The sequence below is a fragment of the Harpegnathos saltator genome, unplaced genomic scaffold (genome assembly GCF_003227715.2).
Source record: "Harpegnathos saltator strain DR-91 unplaced genomic scaffold, Hsal_v8.6 scaffold555, whole genome shotgun sequence".
Classification (NCBI taxonomy): Eukaryota; Metazoa; Arthropoda; class Insecta; order Hymenoptera; family Formicidae; genus Harpegnathos; species Harpegnathos saltator.
Window position 1 is genome coordinate 948320 of NW_020230377.1, and position 14231 is coordinate 962550.

At 50.2% G+C, this 14231-nt stretch overlaps 1 protein-coding gene across 2 annotated transcripts in view; it reads left to right on the forward strand.

Moving 5' to 3' along the window:
• LOC105182289 (protein expanded) overlaps positions 1–14231 on the forward strand; it is a 44063-nt gene continuing 29832 nt past the window's right edge. For both annotated transcript variants that reach the window (XM_011139622.3, XM_025303537.1), the window contains exons 1-2: positions 1–571; positions 12887–12936. The gene's annotated coding sequence lies outside the window, so the exon portion shown is untranslated. The remainder of the gene's footprint in view (positions 572–12886; positions 12937–14231) is intronic.

The window sequence follows — 14231 nt, forward strand, 5'->3', positions numbered from 1 at the left end:
GAGAGAGAGAGAGAGAGAGAGAGAGAGAGAGAGAGAGAGAGAATGCCATTCGCCGGGCTGTTGAAGGGACCGCTCACCGTCGCGATCGGTCTGTGACGAGAAGCCGCTACGAGAGACAGAGAGAGAGAGAGAGAGAGAGAGAGAGAGAGAGAGGGAGAGAGAGAGAGACACAGACTATGTGCATTCCGTGGTCGCGAGAGCGAGTTGATGCGTGACCGAGGCGAAACGCGAGAGCGGTGATCTTAAGGCGAAATTTCAATGCCGGGGGTTCGCAGGAGCGTGCAATTTGTGCTGTGCTGTGCATCTTGTACATATAGATATATAAATATATAAATATATATATAGATATATACATATATTTATGTACACACATGTATCTCGGCCCGCGAGTGTTTACCTTCGACGACCACCTGTTGCGCGGTTAACCCGCGCAAACGTCCCTCTTGTGTCACGTTGGATTAACCGGATTACGCGCGCCGCCGGGATACCCTACGCGCGGAGATAAATCATCAGCCGTTGGGGACGCCGCCAAAGTCAAAAGCAGCAGGAGAGACGCGAGAGGAGAGGAAAGGTAAGGCGAGCGAATGACCCCACGCGTGCGTCTCGGTGCGTGCATGCGTGCGTTCGCGTTCCTCGCTTTTCGTCCGAGTGAACGGCGCGGCGGCGGCGCCGCTTCGTCGGGATTCGTGTAATCGCCGCGGCATAACATTGACACTAATTCGCGCTCGCGCGACTCGTTTCCCGTGCTTGATTATTAATGAACGAGCGCGTACTCGCTCGTTCGGTGTTCCTTCCTTACGCTTTCCCGAGCGAGTCGCAAGTTTGTCAAGTACTTGGTCGAACCACAACGTCGATTCGACGTTTCATCGACCATTTCGACATCAAATCAACGTCGAATCAACGTTATGCTTCTGACTCGATACCCGGTAGCGGTAGCGTTGAAATTGACACTCGGACGAGAGATTCGCAGATGGCTCCGAGCAGAAACGCAATTAGCATTCCTCGCGAATGAAAAGTGAGGAGCCCTTATCTGCGGCGACACGTCTTCTGTCTTCGTAGATCGAACCCTTCTGACGTCTTCACGAATCTGTCGAATCTTCTCTAGTAGCACATATTGTTGGACCAATATTGGCTACAAATTGGGCCCCTAATATTGGCCAATGTAACCCCAATGTAAGTCAGTATTGGTGTAACAATGCTATGCAATATTGGCTATGGTTATATTGTAATTTAATATCTAATTAATATTGGCTGTATATTGGGACACACTGGGCCGATGTAACCTCAATTTATGTCACCATAGCCAATGCAACACCAATGTAACGCCAATGAAGTATGCTACTAGGGTTATTTATATAATTATGTTTCTTGGAAATGATAAAATCCGGTAGACCATTCCGTCGAGTGATGCAAGTGTAAACACGAAAAATTCGATTTAATTACATAGATACAATCACGATTTTCGAGACATATACGTGTGTACGATCACGTATGATGAGTAAAGACACATGTCATTGAGATGCCACGCGAACTATCTGAATCTTATCGAGAGCGCTTGCTAGATAAAACGTTAGAAACTGGAGTATATATATATATTTTTTTTTTCATCATGGAATTTTCCCTACAAAATCGTGTTGCGCCTGCGTTCTTTCTCGTGAGATCTTCCTCGCGCGATATGTAAATCGTGTCGTGCGTAAGGATATCGCGAGCTCGTCCCTGACGATTAAATTAAATCTCTAAATAATCTCTTACAATTATAAATAACGATAAAATAACAATAAGATATAACAATAAAAATGAAACAACGCTCGTGAGTTCTCGGCGGACTCGTGTGGATGTTCTTCGCAGAAAATTGAGGGAACAGATAGCCGGGTAGAGATGCAACGATAAGTCGATAATATTGAAATATCGATATCTCGAGAGACAAATATCGAATATTTATCGATATTTTTTTGTCTCCGATAAAATCGACATATCGATATGAATTTTACTGATTTTCGTATTTTTCAGTTACAGCTCTGGGGGACTTATTACGGTTCTACGACCGAGATGAAAATTACAAAAGTGAGTGAATTCACTAGAATATATATTATGTAATTGCTCGATGTCTAGTAAATTCGCTCACTTTTATACTTTCCACCTCAATCGTTGAACCGTAATAGACCTCCTGCTCTATGTATGTGGTGATCTCCGGCAAACGACTGCGGTTCATATATTTTCTAATAAGAATACGACAATAAATTATATGAAGATAAAAATTTTTTAAATTTATCTTTTCAAATTTTTCGGGCATACCCTTCATATACATACCCCTATATATATATATTTTTTTTTTTATATAATATATATATATAATATATATAAAAATATCGATATTTTTCAAAATTATCGATATTATCGTTATCGATATTTTGAGAAGTCGTTGCATCCCTATAGCCGGGGCATTTTTTGCCTCCAACATACACCATGCGCATACTCGATACCGCCATGTGACAGCGCGTCGCGGAATGGAACGGGCCGCCGCGTGGCACAGCGCGAGAAGATAGCCGTATCGAACGGACGAACGCGCGGCGCGGCGCGGCGCAGCGTGGCACGGCGAAGGGGAGATCGCAAGGGCTTCGCAAAGTGGGGATCAGAGAGGAGTAGGGCCATTTGGATGTGACGGGGGAGGGGGCGAGAGAGGAGCACGAGAGAGCGTGCATTCCAAAGCGAACGCGACTGCGCACGCTCGCAACTCGCACGCGGCACGGCGCGGCTCGTTGGCGTGTTCGTAGCCGCTCGGCGGCTCGCGGAACATTCGTTTGAGCGTACGTCGTCGAAGTCGAGGAGCGTGAAGAACGTAGCACGTATGAAGCCTACTTTAGACGATCTGCAATTCGCAACGGAATTCGGGACAGGATTCCACGCTGCTGATTCTATGCAGTGCCGCGCGATGCGGGGAACTCTACTCGGCTCGGGCTTTTGCCAGATACGCACGCGTCTGCGAGAATGTAAAATTGCGATGCTTCGAGTGCACGTCCTCCGATTGCGCCTGGGATTAATTAGAGTGCGAGTAAAGCGGGACGGAGCAGTCGCGGAGCGAGAACTCGCTGCAAGAAGGACGCGCTCCGTCCTCCGTCTTCGGGCGCGACCCGTTGAATGAGAAGCGAGATGGATTTCTCGTCGGTTCGTTTTACACAAAAGTCGCTTTCGTTTATCGTCCGAGGGACATGCCCGAGGCGTATCGCGAGTTTATCGTTGGCGTTCTCTCGCCGCGCGGTCGCGCGTCCTATTTCCTGAGGAACAGCAATCGCGACACGTAGTGGTTGCATAGGCGCGTTCTTCACGAAAATATGTCGAAAATATGTCGGAAGACGTGCGAAAGGAACGAGTGCGGAAGCACTAGCACACGCACACACATACACCCAATTCTCAACTCACCCTTAGTAAGCACGCTCTCCTACTCCGTGTTCTCTCCTTCGCGCTGAGAGTGTACAGGATCGCGCGAGTAGAGGCGCAGCCTTAACAGTACAGAAGTACTTGATTGTAGGCGCGCGCACGCGGAACGGTTTTCCAGCGGCGACGCCGTCTATCGTGCTACGCCACGTTGAATGTTAATACGTAAGAAACGGTAGACTACAATGTCGCCAGTCATCGCATGCTCAGTCTCGTGTATGCACCTTCGCGTATGAAGTCAGACGTTTCCGGGTCGAGCACGTCGTGTATCCAGAGACACGCAATACTCCTGCGTATCGCGAGACGCGCCGCGCCGCGCCGCGCCGCGCCGCTCGAAGGATCCTACTCGAAGTCGGCCGATTTGTCGTCGCGCGAGGAGAACGAACGAGAGCTGAGAGGTTCTTTATTCCCGAACGTATGTGCGAAAATTAAGCTAGCCTTCTCTTAGCCTCCCAAGTTTCTTTTACATTTCGTAGAAACGTGAGAAACACTTGAAATTAAAAGGGCGTAACTCGCGGCGAAACAGACTATGAATATGACCTTGGTGCGCACCGGTGCAAGCAAGCGGCCGAGTTCGCTGTTGGAGGTGTAATTTTTCTTCGAAGTCCTCGTATTCGAAGCTTCGAAGAAACGAAGCCTCGATGGAAAATATCCGACGATCGACCAAGTCTCTTCGAACTTCGAAATTTCGAGAATTATATATTGCTTGATTTTTTATACTTTTGTTGTACCGCGAAATGTAGAATGGTGGAGAATGTAAATGGCTTAGCATGCATGCAGAAACAAAGAGCGCAGACTCAGAAATAACCGCCGCGCATCCTTCGAAGCTTTCAATATATCGAAGCTTCGAAGAGTGACATCCTCGAAGACAAGTCTTCGAAGCTTCGAAGCTTCGGCATAAAAAACCTCAAAGCTTCGAATCATTCAAAACTTCGAAGCTGCCGAAAAATAACAGCCCTATTCGCTATGAATTTTCATCCGGAATACGAACTCTGTTTATCCTCCGTTTGCAATGAGTATTATTTTCGCGCGAATTCCCCTCCCCCCTCTCCTCTCATCTTTTACCCCCCGAGATTCCGATTACCCGATCGAGCTATCTGTTCGCGGCCGGCTCTCTCTCTCTCTCTCTCTCTCTCTCTCTCTCTCCCTCTCTCTCTCTCTCTCTCTCTCTCTCTCTCTCGGACGAAAGTCGTCGCTTTCGAGGAACCGCCGCCTCTCACCCTTCGCGACTCGGTGGAGCTCGGGGCGAATTTATCCGCCGCAAATAACGCCGTTGGCGACGCAAAAACGACGATACGGGCGCGCGAGTTTCTCGCGCGAGGTTTTGCACGCCCGAGGACTACGTTTCGGGGCAACGTGAGCCGAAGCGCGTTCACGATATCATAAAGTTACTACCCCTTATATTACGCGCCGGGCACGGACCGCTTTTGTGCGTCTCACGCGCTCGCGAGGTCCGGCCCGTAGCTCGCGCGGTCATGCGTGTTTGCTCTGCGTAAATATAGCCGGTGCAAAATACCTTTCGAGGCTGAGCTGGAGGCCGTTGTGGTGGGCAAATAATACCTGGGCTTCTCCCCGAGCTTCGTAGAAGCGAATCGCGTCGCGCTATAACGAAAGCATTTTTCCTCTCAGCGAGAGCGCAGCGAGGGGCGTTGAATCTCTCTCTCTCTCTCTCTTTCTCTCCCTCTCTCTCTCTCTCTCTCTCTCTGCGAGAGACCTCGTTCCTTTCTTTTCTTCTGTTTTCCGGATGGATTTTCTATACGATCGCGAAATCGTAATAATCGTGAGAATTCCTGGACGATCGATTTCTCACGTCTTAGCGGCAAAGGGTGGCGTGACTCGGCTGTTTTCCGATCGACTGGCTTTCCATTTGTCACTTGGCGCAACTTCCGCGCCGCGACAAATTCTCCTCTCGTAGATTCGCGCGCGTAAAACGCGCGCCGTTTCGTCACGGTGACGCCCCGGCGCGGCGCACACGTCGCGTTAATGCGTAACGATCCACGCGTGCACGCGCACGCACTCGCCCTTAAATATTAACGGTAAATAATATATTCCGGCCACGAGGCAACATAAAGTCCGGTGCGCGCGCACGCTTAAACGCGCGCGATTTATATCGACGCCGCTTTCGTGCGCGGCCAGACGCGTACGAAATGTGCGGGCGCGAGTGAACGTTATTACGCGCGCGCGCGAAAGAAAGAGAGGAACGGAGAGGAGGAGTATGGAGGAGAGGAGAGAGCGCAAGCACGAGAATCGTGTTCGCATAAATTTCGCGCGCTCGTCGGTCATCCGTAACTTATCTCTCTCGCATGTACGTCCGCGGCGGTCGCCGCGCAATGAATTCCTCGCTTCGCGAGGAATTCGCTGAAAATTTCAACTTGACGAAGGATCCTCAAGGTTGAGGAGTGTGACGCGCACCACGCATTGTGTGACGTCTAACTCGGGAATCCGGCGGTGTGTTTTGACGTGAAGTCACACAGCGGGAAGTTGTACTCTGTGATCTTCAGACGCGACGAGAATTACGTGATGACCCATTGAAAAAGGAAAAAAAAAGAAAGAGAGAGAGAGAGAGAGAGAGAGAGAACTTTCGTCCGCCGTACAGCGCGGTGCGAGTGTGGAACCTTCCACGAGAAAGCCTCCTCGAGAAACCGCGCCAACGTGGTGTGTCGCTCGTGCCCGGGCATTTGGTCCACGATGGAAATCCGTTACCCGTGGCACGTACGACTTAGGCATACCGTAGTGTGCGAGATTGAGCGCGCGCGTACGATTACGAGAACCGCAATGAATAATATCGCGATCACGTCAGGATAGAAGCCCGCACGTGACACGCCAACGTTTTCTCTTTCCGGCGCGCCGGGGAAGGGCACTCTCTGAGGGAATGAGCGACGTGCATTAGCATTCTCGATCGAGCTCTACAGCCGATTCTTTCACGCGCCATTCTACGCGATAAGTTACAAGATATTCGCTAGTTTGCTACTTACAGTTTCTTTTTTCAACCTTAACATTCTTCTGTACATATATTTGTCTAAAAGCTTCGCTTTATACGTACGTAGGGAGAAAGTACCGTAACAAACCGTTTGGTGATCTTGGATCATGTTTAAAAATGTTACGCATGCTTCACTTTTTTTCGCCACGCGATAATTATTTGAATAATCTGCCTTTTTTTGTTCTTTCTCGTGGTTTATGATTTCTATAGTAATTCACGTTATACAATATCGATCGTACAATTTGCATTTTTTGCGCGAGTGCTAAGACGAGGTTAGCTCATTAACTTTTCGAGATGCGAATAATTTCAGTGGTATTTTTTCACTTCTCCTCCACCTTCCCCTCTCTCTTTCTCTCTTGCTTCCTTCTTTCTACCTGCGGCTCTCGGCTATGGTCTCAGTGACGACCGCTACGCTAGTCCAGGCAGTTGTAAAAATTTTCTACGAAGGTCTAAATATTCGGGGGATGCCGCCAGGGAGTGATTATAATGCCTGAGAGTTGCCGAAGTTGCCTCGAGTGGCGGAGGAATGCGGAGGGGCGGCTAAGACAAAGCGCGTCATCTCCTTTCCTCTTCAGGTCTGCTATCTTCTCTCGACTCTCGGAGATTAGTATCTACAGCCGGGACGACAGATGGTGTTCGGTAGCTTCGCGATCCGGCCTCTATATAAAGTCTGGAGGCAACAACCCTTCTTTTTCTTCCTCCTTTCCTTACCTTTTCTTCTTCTTCTTCTTCTTCTCCTTCTCCTTCCCCTCCTTTTTCTTCTTCTTCTTCTTCTTCTTCTTCTTCTTCTTCTTCTTCGACGTCGACTTCGTCTTCTTCTTCTTCTCCTCCTCCTCATTGCTCCTCTTCCTCTTTTCGTCGTCCTTCTTTTTCTTCTTCTTCTCCTCCACCTTATCATTGCCGATGCTACCGCGCCCTTTTCTTCCTCCCCGCCTCGATCAGCATTTCTAACCCCTTTGCCTTCGCGACGCGAGCAGAAAAATCTCGATGTTCAAGTTATTCGATTTTACACTCTATCCCTCCCGCGGAAAGCTAAACTTGAAGCCACATACGGCGCATTCCGGCATCAGCGCGCGAAATACGACACCGCTGAATCATTACCCTCGGAGGTAACTATGAATTCGAGTTCCCCTCGTGGAAAAATGCCGGTTGTAACGCGGCACGATTCGATCTCCAATACAGTCACCGTATCATAGACTACACATTCTCGTCGTTCTACCGTTGATACGGAGGGGAGGAGGAGGAGGAGGAGGAGGAGGAGGGAGCTTGTTATCATCAGGCAGACCGGACAGTGTAGCTGGCACAAGCCGGTTTCGATTGATTTCAATATAGACGCTATATATATATTACAATCTCGGATGCGATATAAACGAATCGATAAGCAGCGCTTTATTTTACATATATAGAAAAAGAAAGCCGTCTCTCTTTCCCTCTCCGTCTCTCCCCGCGGTGCGCCATCGCGACTCGCTCGATCGTCGTCGATCGCGGCCCAACGGGTGTGAATGCCCGTACGTGCCAGAAACGAATAACGAAGCCGCGGACGGCCCGCGATCAAATCCCCCTGTCCTCCCCCTCCTCCCCTCCTCGATACACAGCAAGATGTACGCTACTCACGTACGAATCCTTTACCTTGTACCCGATTTGCGAGCGAGCGAGTCGGCCGCGAGTTTCATCGCTCCGCTTTGACCGCTTGATTTCCACGCGGTTCGTGAATCACGTTACGCGACAGCCTACATCGACGACGACGATGTATCAGTCCGCGCTTCGTTTCCTCCTTCTTCTTTTCCCGTCGCACTAGGCGAAGCTAACTCGACCAACGAGGCGGTGTTAGAGACCGACGTTGGAAATAGATTCTCAACGGCGGGCGGAGAATCTCAGCGAATTCGTTTAGTTACGCGCGACGCCGGGTGGCCGCGGAGGAAGCACGCGGAAGCGCCTCAGCATCCTCTTCCACGAACATCGAGGAATTCGTATACAACCGGTGAAAGTGCGGAGGTACCCACTCCGCACGTAAAGACGTGCGTTTCCCCGTGATAATAGCGTGATATTAGCGACGGCGTGGAAGGAAATTCCATATTTCGCGACTCGATCGACTCGTTCGCTTCGTGGCGTTCGATTTTGCACGTTTCGTCTCCCCCCTCTCTCTCTCTCCCCCCCCCTCTCTCTCTTTCTCTCTCTCTCTCTCTCTCGCTCTCCTGTCTCATTGCCGTGATAATCAGCAATCGCGATCGAACTCGGTGCCTTTGAGTCGGGCATGGAGCGAGGAGAGAAGGTAGAAGAGGAGGAGGGGAGAGACGAGACAGAGACCGTTTTTACAAAGTGCGACAAACCGAATGCGCTCAATTATCATTCCGAGCGGGCGCTATCGTATACGTAATTAACTCGAAAGTGAGCACTCGCCTCGCGGTTTTTGCATGCGTGGAAACGAGCTCGACCGATTATTATCGGCCATTGATATCGCACGGAACTCGACTCGCGAAACCGCGCGCTCGCGCACGCCTTCTCTCTCTGGCCTTACTTAATCCCGGCATAGATACAGCGTGCAGTATGCGCAATGGAATGCAGTCTCTCAAAGTGGGCTGCTCTTGGCTATCGGCGTGCATCGTGGAATCCGGCTACCTGGTGAAAGTACAACTACCTTGACGGCGCTCTACGCGCGCGCTCTCTCGAGCGAGCGTTCCGCGCGCGCGCGCAGATATCTGTGTGTGCGCATTTATATATATATATATATATATATAATATGTGTGCCGAGCACGAGGTGAGACTCTGTCGGGCTACAGCTTGGTACGAAGTGTCAACGTACTCTATTGTGTCATCCGTCACAGACGCGTGAGATAACGCATCGTATTACTGGCCACGATGCTTCTCGCCACGCATCTATCTATCTATCGATCTATCATCAGCGCGTAAACCCTCTTCGATACTCTCGGCACTCTTCCGAGAACTCCCGGCTCCGAGTGATACTCGATCCGGATCCTCGTGCGATCGAGTTGTCCGCCGAATTCATTGCAGATTTTTACCTCAGACCTTGCTCGAGAGGAATTCCTTCGCAAGCTCCTCTTCTCTCTCCCCCGAGGAGATCCGCGCGCGCGCGCATACGCGCTTCACCATTACCTTGTCTCATTCTTTTCTCCAGTCATCCGCCCTTTCGCGCGCACGTGCGCTCCGGCGACGTGTGTAGCCTAATTAACGACGCGCGATTATCTCTCGCGGCGTCCACCGCGAGTATATCCGTCAATTTATCGGCGTCTACTTGCTACGAGGACTCTCCTTCTCCTCCCTCCCTCCCCCCCTCCCCTCTTCCTCTCTTTCTCAAAAACGTACACACATGCGTATCGACGCCTACTATCGCGTACACGTACACACGCATCACAGACGCGCGCTCATACATGTACGCACATTGCATACCCATTGCGCACTGGTCCTGATATACACGCGCGCACTTATACGGCTGGCAAGGCGTAATCGGGTATAACTCCTCCGGATACTTTACACGACGCGCACCACGGGCTGCCCATTACGCGCGGACTTATGCAACCAACTCGTTTGTACGTATGTACGACCCTTAGTTATCTCTACGCATTCCAGCCTGATAAGTGTAGACCTCGGCTCGTACTCGATCGTCTCGTCGATCGCCGAGAGCTTGCCGTTACCCTGCTCGCGTCCGCTTCATGAGATGCTGAGCATTTTCAGAAATTCCTTCTTTCGTCGCTCTCGCCGTCTTCCTGACTTGACCGATCTCGGCTTGCGCGAAATCTCGCGGACGAGGTATTCACAATTCTCCTTCGGTTCGATTAAATTTGTTCGATGAAATTGAGTGATGAAGAAGATCAGTCTGTTGAAACAGATTTGTTGTAATTTCTTAACCGACCTCGTCTTGGGCGAAATCTCACGGACGAGATATTCACAATTCTCCTTCGGTTCGATTAAATCTGTTCGATAAAATTGGGTGATGAAGAAGATCAGTCTGTTGAAACAGATTTGTTGTAATTTCTTCCAACACTCTGGGTCAGGGGAAGAAGAAAGAAAGAGTCTCGCGACACTTTTTAGCCGCGGACGGGCTGTCGGGGAAGACGCGCGCTCAGCGCGTCGAGACGATTCAAGCAAAATGCGATCATCTAGAACTCATCATCGTTTCGCCCCTCTGCCCCACGTTGGTCCCGGCTTAGAGATTGGTTCGGGCTTCGGCAAGCGGATTGGACGATGCCGGTTAAGCTCTCATCGCGCGAGGAGCCGGTCGAGGCGAAACCGAACGAGAGTGGGCTCGTACGGCTGCGTAGCTCGGGAGCTCGCCATTATATTCGCATTATAATCCCATCAGGGGATTCCTCCGCTTAGCCGGACAGCTACGAAAATACGAAGCGCATGCCCTGCCCTATCTGGCCGGGCCCGGGCCCGGGCTTCAGCCTGACTTAGAAACGAAAAAAGACGTCGACACAATGGAATCGCGCGTTTTGGCTCTCGCGGGCCTTTGAAAATGCCTCGGCTCGAGCTCTCGGCGAATTCTCGCAGCCCTTCGACACATGGAATTTGCACGCTACTCGACCGCCTGCGTTTCCCTTGTCATTGCTTACGCGCGTCGTTGCCTGGTGAAAGCCACCGGCCACGATAACCTACTCTGATGCACGCCACGGCGAGTAGTCGCAGCTATTGGCAACCCTTGCGAAAGGTGGAATCCCAGTTACGCACTGACAAGCGAGCCGGAGCACGTTGTTACGTATGCGCACGCACACGCACAAAATCAGCCTCTCGAGAGCGGCCGATCGAACTTCAGCTTGTACTCCACTCGTCGCAAAAAACAGATGGCCTAAACGCGGGTCTCGCGAAACGACCGATCCACCTTATGGCTACCTTTCGCTTGCAGCAATATTTGGCAACAGGGTTGAATTTTGCACTTGCTACTTTGATCCCAATATTGCTGTTACAGCGATCGCTTTTAACCGAGAGGAAATAATGATATTGCTGCAAATTCTTCATTGGAATTTGCGCCAAATTTTCTTGTGCAACTAATCATACCAAAGATGAATATGTATATGTGTGTGTGTGTGTGTGTGTGTGTGTGTGTGTGTGTGTGTGTGTGTGTGTGTGTGTGTGTGTATGTATATACCTGCGGTATATATGTGTCGGTTTACTTCCGTCGGGCACACGCGGCACGCGGCACGCGGTCGAGATGCGAGAGGGAGAAAGAGGGAGAGAAAGAGAGACAGAGAAAACCAGAAGAAGCAGGGATATGGAGGACGCGGAGGAAAGGTCGGAAGAAGTGTAGGCTGAAGAGAGGAAGGTAAAGGGAGACGCTCGATGATTAGAGCGAGGAAAAAGCAGACGAAGAGAAGAGGAAGAGAACGATACGCGGACGACTCCCCGCGCAGCTGCTTCCAGTTTCGCCTTCCTTTTTCTTCCTCTCGAATCCTTTTCCCTCCCTTCCCTCCCCCTTCTCTCTCTCTCTCTCTCTCTCTCCCTCTCTCTCTCTCTCTCTCTCTCTCTCTCTCTCTCTCTGTCTGTCTGTCTGTCTGTCTGTCTGTCTCTTTTCCTCTTTTCTCTTGGCCGTTGCTCGCTCTCCTTTTCTCACTCTGAGTTCCATCTTCTTTGACTCCTTCTCTCTCGCTTTCTATCTCGTTTCTTTTATATCGCTCTCGTTTACTCCTTCCCCTTCTCGTTCTCTCTCTTCCTCCCCCCTTCTCTTTCTCTCTTCTCCCTCCAAGTTGCCTTGCCCCTGCTCTTCTCGTCTCATTTTCTCTCTCGCTTCCTCCTTCTGTACGGCCGATTCTTCGTATTATACCAGGTTACGGCGTGGAATGCGGGCGTCCTTCGTCCGCTTCGAGCAGCGTCCAACCGATGAGCCCCGCTAGCGTTATCCTTCGCCGGTCCTTCGCATGCGCTCCTTAGGGCTCGGTAAAATTAACCTGAAATACTTGCTCGAGAAATGCCCGTCTCGCTCTCCTCTTCGCTCTCCTCGCTTTCGTAAAACCCGCTGATGCGCTCGACGCGCTCTCTCGGATTTACGGCTAATGAAATTAGCGCGACTTATTTGAGCACAGCGATCAGAGCGACGTCGGGTTTGGGTAAACGTTTGGATATGCTACTGCATCAAAAATCGCAGTCTTTTTTTCTAATAACCGACAAAATATATTATACAAATATCTATGTGCGTATACGAGTTTTTGAGGGAAAAACTCGAAAAATGTCACGTCTTGCGTGATGACAGTGCGGTACTCGCACATCGCGAGAAATAACACGACGTCATCTTGTCTTCTTCTACATTGTCGTTTCTCCATATGTTATTAATAATAATAATAATAATATTATTTGTGCGAATCGCACTCCTCCGGTAAAACTAAAATTTGCTGGAAGAGAATTCCAACACAAGAGTACACTTCTTGCAAAATTTGTGGAACAACACGAGATTACAAGACACGATTATTGCACAGCCAATTGTGACGATTACAATCTCTTTTTCTCTACGTGTTGCAGGCGCACCCGTGAAGTCGCAGGCGGAGGATTCAGGAGACGAGGGAATCTAGGTGAGTTTTCTTTCGCCCGATCGATATTCGACTCGAACATCTAAGATTACGGCGCGGCGGGGAGGTATGCGTGTGTCCGCATCGCGTGTGTTCCGTTGTTTCTGCCTAAGCCGCCATCGCGTCTTGGGTATGTGTCGGGGGAAAGATTTGTTTCGCGACGGAGGAATGCACGGCATTATAATGAGAACGCGTGTTGCGGCGATGCGATACCGCAACTCGGTAATTTCCTTTAATTGCCGGGAACGTTAGGCGAGTCACATCCGCAATCATACTGCTGCGTCGTCTTGTGCCGTCGCGAGCTCGCGAGTACGTCGCCAGAGAGAACCGAATGGGATTTTTTCGTCCGTCCCTCTCTTTCTCAGCTCGCGATCTTGATTGAAGAGCGGTGTTCGTACGGATATACGGACACGACGCGAAAATACAAATACGTTATTATTACGTGGTAGAAATAATATTCACGCCGAATGCGCGGGATGCCGAAGCTACGCACGTCGCCGACGGTGCTCGAGTAACGTTTCGGGTTACTTCAGGTTTGGCCGCCGAAGAATTCGCTATTGAGCCTAGCCGGCTGTCGTGTCACGTGTGTCTCATCGAGTTGTTCCTCGATCCTTGGCGATTTCAACGTTGCCGCGATGTCTCCGCGGATCACGTTAATCGCGTGAGCACATCTCGGTTATACAGTCGAGAAAAGAACGTCGGAAGTCGCTCCGACGACGTAAAGACGACGACGACGACGACGTTACTTTTACTTCATATTGACTCGCGCTATAATCGCCAAACGTGATTACAGCGTGGATCGATCTTAATTTAAACCGAGCAATAAAAATGAGCGATGCATTTCTGCCCGCAACGAGAGGCGCGCGAAACCGGTAGCCATTTCGTTCGCGGCGGCGAACGACGTAATTATTTTCTCATTCCCGTTGTTCGTCCGAGTGCGCGCGCCTTCTTCTTCTTCTTCGTCTTCGTCTTCGTCTTCTTCTTCTTCGTCTCTTCCTCCTTCTCTTTCTCCTCCTTCTTCGTCGATCACGACAAGAGCGTGTTTCTAATCCACACCGAAGCGCGTACTTACGACAGCTTACGGCTGCACGATGAAAGAAAAAGACGCGACTGAAAGGAAGCTGAAAAAGAGAAAAATGAAATGGGCTCGCTTACGAGCGGTAGTCCGTGAGCGAAAATTTCTCGCTTTATTGCGGAAAGTGGCGAACACACCACCGATTTACAAGCGCGCGCACCGAATGCCTATCAGCGAATACTGCGAGGGGAAACGGAGAAATAAGGGGAAAAAAATAATCCGG